Source organism: Triticum dicoccoides, chromosome 5A (assembly GCF_002162155.2).
Source record: "Triticum dicoccoides isolate Atlit2015 ecotype Zavitan chromosome 5A, WEW_v2.0, whole genome shotgun sequence".
Classification (NCBI taxonomy): domain Eukaryota; kingdom Viridiplantae; phylum Streptophyta; class Magnoliopsida; order Poales; family Poaceae; genus Triticum; species Triticum dicoccoides.
Window position 1 is genome coordinate 114,002,337 of NC_041388.1, and position 8,638 is coordinate 114,010,974.

Here is an 8,638-nt window from a genome sequence, read left to right on the forward strand (position 1 = left end):
ATCTTTTGACCCATTTTAATAACAATCTTTATCAGTTTCCTCACTTGATGCTGGTTCATGAATATCTCATTGCCCCATAAGCAGAAAGGGCCGAAGTGTGGATCTTTGACAATGATATATGTACGTAAAAGCACCAAGTTAATATTAGAAGCTAAACAATAATTGAAAAATGATGTAGTACAACACTCCATCCATCCCATTATATAAAATTTTATTATATGTATATCTAGACATCATCAGAACATTAAGGTAACACTCTTCCTTGTTGCTATATAGCCTGGGATTGCATATTTAGTCATTCAGTACAATGCATGTTGCTAAACAACAATTGAAAAACAAAAAAGCATGTTGACTGCAATATCCTTAACAGCAACCAAATATCGTAATTCATAGTGGTATTGTTGAAACTATTATTGATGAAATTGAACTGCATGGCAAATAGTTGCACAGATAGAGCATCACATTGTGAAGAACTGAAATAAACAAGTCATAAGGACATCTCTAGGCGATCCTTAAAAAGTTAAAGGACTAAAACCCTTAGTGGATATATATAGGACAGAGCTATTCTGTTACTAGTAAAAGAATATTATTCTGTTACCCCCGGCCCTATATAGACGAGCGATTCGCAAATTCCCCGACCCGGAAAAATCAACTAGACTTAGAGCATTACTAGTAGAACCCTCAAACCCTCAAACCTCACGCGTTTTAAGGATCCAAAAATGATCTTTTTGTGCATTTTTACGGGTTGAAAAATAGAGGCAAAGATTAGAACCCTCAAACTCAACCCTTATAACGGAATATTCTCCATGAACAACGTTGTCGTTGCGCGCGGGAGGTTGACGGGGCGGCCGCCGGCGACGGGGGCGACTAGCAGCGGCGGTCGCAGGCGTGGGCGCGGGAGTTGGGAAGATTTTTCCCTCCCACGCGAGGATAACCGCCAAATGAGGGTTGGGGTAGGTTTTGCTCCCCAACCCTTACTTTTGAGGATTGGGAGAGGGTTTGAGGGTTGAACCTTTAAAAAAATTTAAGGGTTTGAGGGTTAAGGAGTTCTAGTCTACGGGTTTTTTTTGACGAAAACTGTAAAAAAATAGTTATTTTTAAAGTTTTGAGGGTTTGAGGGCTCTACTAGTAATGCTCCTACTCTGGAAAAATCAACTAGACGAACCGATAGAGCCCACGCCCCACAACGCCCCGTCGGCTCACGGCCACCCGCTCCCCGCCGGCGCCCGGCCACCCCGTGCCCTGCCGCCTCCTGGCCGCCCCGCGCCTCACCGCCTCCTGGCCACCCCGCGCCTTGCCTCCGATCGGCTACCCCGCGCCCCGCCGCCGCCCGGCCACCCCGCCCCCACCGCGTCCCGGCCACCCCGCCCCCGTCGCCGCCCGGCCACCTTGCGCCTCGCCGCTTCCCGGCCTCCGCACGCCGCGCCGCATCCCCATCACCAGCGCCCGGTCGTGCGAGAACCATGCCCCCACCAACCCAGCTGACCTTCACCATGCTGCAGCACCACCACACCATTTCCTGCCAGTGGGGATCCGCCGCCGAATCCAGGCATATCGGCGCGGCGCCCTCCGCCTCTTTCTGTCTTCCCTCGGTGACGCTCCTCCACCATCACTCTGCCAGGTTCCAGCGGGGGCTCCACATGCCGCTACGTCAGTCCAAATCCCGCTACCCAGGCCGACCACCACCAAGTTCCTCTTTGCTCCACCCCCACATCGGGTTGCAGCTCGGGCCCCTCGGTGCCGCATCTGGTAGAGCTCGCTGCCCTGCTGTGGTTCTAACAGGGGATGGACGTGCTGGCATACACAGGAAGATCGAGGCCCTCGTCTGGTACGTCCAGGTTGGTATAGATGCGCTGGCCAACTCCTTTGATCTGCTCGGTAAATGCCCACTACTAACTCCATTTGAAGTTTTTTCAGTTTTGATCGCGATGCTTTTCTACTCATGACACTGGAGCCCCCACTACGCACAAGTACGTGGTGGAAGTTTGTATCAGTTCGCACCTTCCATAAAGTTTGTAAGTACAAAGATATCACCTTGATGTAGTATGTAAATATGTATTGCAAATTTGCAATTCAGGAATGGGTGTGTGTGTTGTAGTCTCTGCCTACAGAGTCGATATGTGTTTTTGTAGTGTTGGTAGTTGTAGTCTCCCGCGCTCTCTGCCGTCGTCAAGGGCGCATGTGTGCCGTCCTCAGTCCAACCCCATGGCATCAGGGTGGTCGAGTTCGTCGCGACCAGCAGTCCATGGCTGTCGGTTTCAACTTTATTCCACCTAGGTGCTTACACTTCTTTTTGGATGTTTTTTGTATGAATCTGCATTTTGGTTATTGAATTCAGTACAACGAAACACATGAATCCCCAACGCGTACCAAATTACAAGTTGAGTTGGCGCCGTTCGTGCAGCTGCCAATGTGGTCGCTGGGGCTAGTCAACTGGAAGATCTACATGTCATCAGTCCAACTTCTTGCCCCGCCGCCGGTCACTCAAAAAAGAGTCGCGTGTAGGCCACCCCATGCTCCGCCCCCTGATCCGGCGTTTTTGGTATGAATTTGATGAATCTTCTGATGCTCTGTTCTTATTCATCTAGAGATTTATGTTCATATTGACTGTTTGTATTGCTTGTACCAGTTTCAAAATTTTAAGAAGAATATCAGTCCAATAGCAGTCCAATTTGCAAACCAATAGCAGTCCGCGGGCCACTACTACAGCAAATATCCGAGTGAGTTGCAGTACAACTTGAGCTCGATGAGAGGGTGATAAATTTAAGAAGAATCAGGATCGTATGCGTGTTGTGTCATTGATCTTTCTCTGAACAATGTTGTTTCTGCCATGGACGGATGCCTTCTCTGTAGATAAGGGCATATGACACTCTGTTCTCTGAAGGTGCTTGTTGATATGCCAATGAGAACATGTACATTTTTCTGCAGGTTTTCTTGTTGATTTATGAGGGATACCACAAGTTCTATTTTTACAGAAGTTGAACTACAGGATATGAAGTTTGATGGATGTGGAGGTTCTTTTGACCTTGAAATTTATATGAGTTCAGATTTTACTAGATTTTAGTTCAAAAATTGCATTCTTTTCAGTAAATCAACTTTAATATGCAGAACATCAAGGAAATCTTGAAAATTATATGTGCACTCTATGTCTTTTTCTTATGCTTACAAGTATTCTGCACTCATACTGTTATGCATAAGTTCAGGTCGCGTGTGGAGTTTCAGATATATGCAATTGAATTAGAGCACCATGTTCTCACCCATGTAATTTGCAGGGAAAACATAATAAGATCTAAGAACATAAATATAGAAGTTCATATTTTGAAACAAATGAAGTATTTGGGAACTAAAATGAAGTATTTCAAAGTACAGAACTTCTATTTAGGTTCCTTTTGTGTACTTCTAATGTTACTGTGCATGAACTTCTCATTATTTTTACATGTTTTACATGATTATTATGGTCATTTCGACCTTGACAAATTTCATTTTCTTTTTTTCCATTCATCTTACAGGTCGAAGGAGCTCCCTTCAGTTCAATGGATTCAACAAAATAATCCATGTTGCCTACTAGAACTTGCGTGTGTGCTGTGGCATGTGTGCTGCTGCATGCCTGGTGCCTGATGCGGCGTGCGAGCATGTACACAAATTGAACTGAATGATCTCCAGTAAGTGAACTCAATGATCTCCTGTATTTGAACGACAGGGGAGATGCATCATGTACAAAAAATGGTAGGATCTTGAGGTGTTGCTGCTACTTCTTTCTTCTCATGCCCTACTGTTGCTCCATTTGATTCCATGCTACTTATATGAAAATAATTGATGGTCTAGGTGCTTGTTGAAATGCTTATGAGAACCAATTTTTGTTGTTTGGTATTTGGTATAATAGGGTAAAGAAAGGATACCCTATGATGCCTCTTGCCGAATAGATTTATTAGAAGTTCCATTTTTCCAGCAAGTGTATGGTCAGATTCTCTTGAAAAATGTTATAAAAGACACAAGTGCTGCAGCGGTGCCGCCGCACCTCTGGTTTCCCGTTGGTATATTTTCCATATGATCTGCAGCAGTTCTTCAGTGCGCGATTCGACAAAAAGACCATCAGTTCAATTACTAAATTACTAAATATTTTTTTGGTTCAGTTCAATTACTAAATTTAGTTCAGTACAATTCTTGTTATAGTTACAGATCAGTTCAATAGTTCGAGTTTAAAAGATTACTTGTTGAGATTCTTGTGAACATGTAATGTTACTGTACATGAACTTGTTGTTCTTTTTACATGAACTTGTGCATGCTAATTGGTGGTTGTTGTGTGTGAAAAAAGTAATTTCTTGGTCAGGATTTTGCAGGGTCTTTGGGTTAGAAGTGGTTAATTGGTTAGCCCCTGGAGCTTGTCCGCGAGCTAGGCGCTGGGCCAACCACAAGGCAAACGCCACCAGGTAGGGCGCCAGACGGCTGCCGTGCGTGGCGTGAGCCTTTCCGACCCCATTTCCAGGTTAAGCGCCAAGGATCTCATCGTCGGGTTCGCAAAAGCACTAGCGCCTCTGCTTCCAATTTTCTTCAAAAGTTCTGCTAACCAATTAGCCACTGATAAGATGACTTTACTTCCAACTAGCCACTCAAAAGTTGTGGCCATTTAATGACACCTTCTACATTTGAGACATGTGAAATTGTAACCTTCCAATGTTACCGTTTGGTAGCTCAGGATGCTTTATGTTTTGGAGATCTACAGAGTGACTATCTGAGAGCTGTGTTGGACTTTCTCATTACAGCATGGAACTTCTCTGAAAATCCCAGTTGATTTTTAATGTTTGCTCCTCATCAGTTCTAAAAATCTCAGAGCATCCGTCCAACTATGTATCAGGATATACTATGTTGTAAATTTATGTATGCTTGTATGTGCAAAAATATATTACGGTTGCTGCTTCTATTTCTTGTGGAGAGGATGTTGTAAGTTCAACACGACATCACAGATAAGTCTGAGAAATAATCTCAAACAAAAAGAAATCCCACGGAAATTCAAATGATAAAAGTTCATGTTGTAAAATGAGAGAAGTCCAAAACATCACAGCAAAAAAAATTGAGTTAAAAAAAATTAAACACACGAAAAAATTCTCTCTCAAATAATGATTTAAAGCATGCAAGTTCGGGACTATGATACAATAAACTGTTGAAAAGTTACGAGAAAAAACATACCAAAAAAAACAGAGTGAAATCTAGTCTGGGAAAACATGCTTAGTACAAAACCATATAGACATCCGTTCAAGTACGCTTTTTACCGTTGAAAAGTTACGAGAAAAAACATACAAAAAAACAGAGTAAAGTGTAGTCTGTGCAAACATGCTTAGTACAAAAACATATAGACATCCGTTCAAGTACTCTTTTTTGAAACTATTTTGTGAATAATACATTAGTACAGATACACACATAGATCAGTACAACTACTTTGTTTTTCTGACGGGAAAACAGCACGACGGGTCTTTATCGTATTCAAAATTACTCTTTAACGGTTGCGAATTTGAGAAAACGTTCAACATGACTAAGTTTCATGTTTTCAATGTGTTTCCAACGGTATATTATTTGCCCTATTTCGAAAAACTAAAAAAAACACGTTCGAAACCAACTTTAACCGTATTTGAATTCGTATTTAAACCGTAAGGAATTAGAAAAAACTTTCTATATGCAAAAGTTGCGCATTTTCCATAGGTTTCCAACGCCGTATCATTTGCGTCAATCCGACAAACCGTTTGCAAAAAATAGCGAAAATACTTTTCGCCCAGAATTTCAACATTTTTAAAATTACTTTTAAATTATATAGAATTTAAAAAAATAGTAGATATATGGAAGATGCGGATTTTCACAAGCTTTCAAACGCCATCTCATTTGCTCAATTCCGACAAACCGTTTGAAAATTAAGTCCAAAATATGATTCGTGTTTTCGGTTTTGAAAAAAACGGTTTTTTCAAAACTGCTATTAAACCATAATTTCTTTGCAAAAAAAATTATAAGATTGTAATGTAGATGTCAAGAGCTTTCCAACGATATATTACACGCCCCGTTTCGACAAAAAAAATTACAAAAAAATTTGAACCAAGAAAGACGATTTTTAACAGAAACAGAAAGCATGTGTTCAACCGCTCGAATTTCATCAGTTCAACCGATTGAATACTAGCAAAAAAGCCCGTGCGTTGCAACGGGAGAAAAAGAGACTTAACACCATAAGTAAGCATAACTCGAGGCCCCTTAGCAGACTTGCATGTACTAAATATGCAATACTTGGCAGGGAGATAACGTTGACAATTCCCTACTAACGCTGATAGTAAACTATAATATATGAATCATAGATGTCAAGGAAATGAGCAGTTATTTCCCCCTGTTTACTCTGACCGTGATACTGCCGTTGTTGAAGGCATACATGTGGGCCCCGCTGTCGACAACCGCTACGGTATAAGCTCTGGCCATGATGCAGACCCTGCCATTGTCGAAGCTCTCCACTGCTGACGGATCAATCTGCATGGCGCATCATTTATGTCCAATTCTGACACAAAGTGCGTGAAGTGAACAACACGAGAAATGAAATAGCTTCCCAAACTCACCAGAGTTCTCAGAGATATCTTCTTTTCCTTTTCAAGATCAAATTCAAAGAAGCCTTCATAGGCTGGTGTGTATAGTCATGGTCTCAATGGAGAACTGTGCAAAGAAAAGAAATTAATTCTCTTTACTCTTCAGACATTTTTAGATATAAATAAAGCATTAAGAAAAAAACCATAAGCATTAATTGTTAGAATAAATCCGAGGCATACCGTCGATCTACCGAAGACCAAACAATCACACCAGCACGACACCGAGATTTGTTAACGAGGTTCACCATCATGGCTACATCCCCGGGGCCTGACTACAGGCGCTCCTCCCCGTGACACCGTCACAATACCGCACCCCAGCCGCCCGAGCGCCGGCACACGCCGCCGGCTCCCCCGCGTGCCCGTGCTATTATGTTGGCATAGGTTACATTGTGTGTCTACCCCCGGTATATATGAGAGGCCTAGGATACAAGTGTCCTATTAGGACACAACTCCTACCCTGTCTACACACAGTCCAAAACCAAGTCCAACTGTAACCTACCTTGTACAATAATATTTGACACAACTCTAACAAACTCCACCTTGGCGAATATTCTCCACCATTTTGGATTCGTCCGTGCGTCAAACCTCCATGTACATTGGACTTGAGATACGTCATGAGCACCACTGCTACTCCCAGACTCCATGTGACTCCACCTGCAACTGTAGTCCCTTCTCGTCTTCTTAGCAGTCAACGCTCGAGCAAACTTAAGTTCCTCGTTACTCTACCTTGTGCCCCAACTTCCGGAGTATCCGTCCAACGCCATCACACATTGATCACTGTTTGCGTGAAAGTGAACAACTCACATATTGGATGCCACATATAAGAGTTACCTGAACTCAATGTCATCACTCTCCTTAACTGTATGTCTGAAACTTGAAGGAATTTCACCGTCACCCTGTGTCACCCTGAGTCAAATACGTAGTTGTCTCATCCTTTTTTTTTCCGGATAGTCTCTGGCATGTCCCACAGCTATAGCACTCCGCCTCCTTCTGTACTTGTCATCCGCACTTTGCCATGTGCACCGAACACCACAGAATATACGGCCATGTACTCTCTTAGCGTTTGACAATTTCAGACCCTCCGCCACTTTCTCAGATTCTCCATGGTCAACTCCTGTCCATCTTCCGGCACCGATAGACCCAGTCACCAACTTGAATTCGGTACTCGTCAACATTGCTTCAGCACTCCCTGCACACTTTGTCTAACAACATATCAGACCACCGGTGCCCTGGCCTGTCGCTGTGTCCCGTGCATACCGCACGCCTCGCCGCTATCACTGCGTTGAGGCTCTGCTGTCCTGGTCGAGTCTCCCGGGTAGCTAGCCCCCACTGCCTCAACCCTCACTGTAGAGAACCACCGATCATCACCGACCGATGCCGAGTATCACGTCTCCATCAGACCACTGGTACCCAGTCCGATCCACGTGTCTCTCGCTATCCCGCTGAAATAGGCTTCGACTCTCCATGCATTTACGCCGTAGCCCCTCCATCAGCATAGAGTGAAGTCGTCCATCAAACTCCAGCTCCACCTTCAACATAACTCCATGTAGCTGCGCGTTGCTACCCCCGCGCCATGTCGACTTCAAGCTCTCATGTGTGCACCGCCTTAGTCTTGTCGAAGCCGCACAAGCCCTCAGGCCTGCACCACGTGTTTCCACGTCCCAGAAGCCGGCCACCATCAGCATCACGCTCCTATGTCGTCGTCGCTGAAATCACCGCCATTTTCTGCTTTGACAGACATCCCCGCCGATCTGTCAGACAGTCCAGTCCGACCCAGCCGAAATTAACCGACTGCAACCATGCTCCACCCTGCGTCGTGTCTGCCCCGCACATCTCTGTGCATAACTTGATGCCCTATGTATGCATGATATGTGTCACGACACACTCCAAACTCCTCCGAGCCATATACGCACGTCGCCCGCGTGGCTCTGCATGCTCCAAGTCCCCTTCAAACTTGTGCCCACAATGTTGACAGCTTCACAATTACTTCTGACCTCGCACACAGTTCTGAAAAAACCTTTGCA

The 8,638-nt window shown here is 44.1% G+C and overlaps 1 long non-coding RNA gene across 3 annotated transcripts; it reads left to right on the top strand.

Moving 5' to 3' along the window:
- Positions 1-1,368: 1,368 nt before the first annotated feature.
- On the top strand, positions 1,369-4,901 carry LOC119299884. Of its 3 annotated transcripts, XR_005146334.1 has the most exons (8): positions 1,369-1,838; positions 1,918-2,015; positions 2,133-2,277; positions 2,405-2,542; positions 2,630-2,720; positions 2,929-3,014; positions 3,510-3,662; positions 4,331-4,901. It is a non-coding gene; the product is annotated as an uncharacterized LOC119299884 (long non-coding RNA). The 3 variants fall into 3 exon arrangements; XR_005146333.1 differs by having other exon boundaries at positions 1,918-2,277; XR_005146335.1 differs by having other exon boundaries at positions 1,918-2,277; positions 4,341-4,901.
- Positions 4,902-8,638: the final 3,737 nt, after the last annotated feature.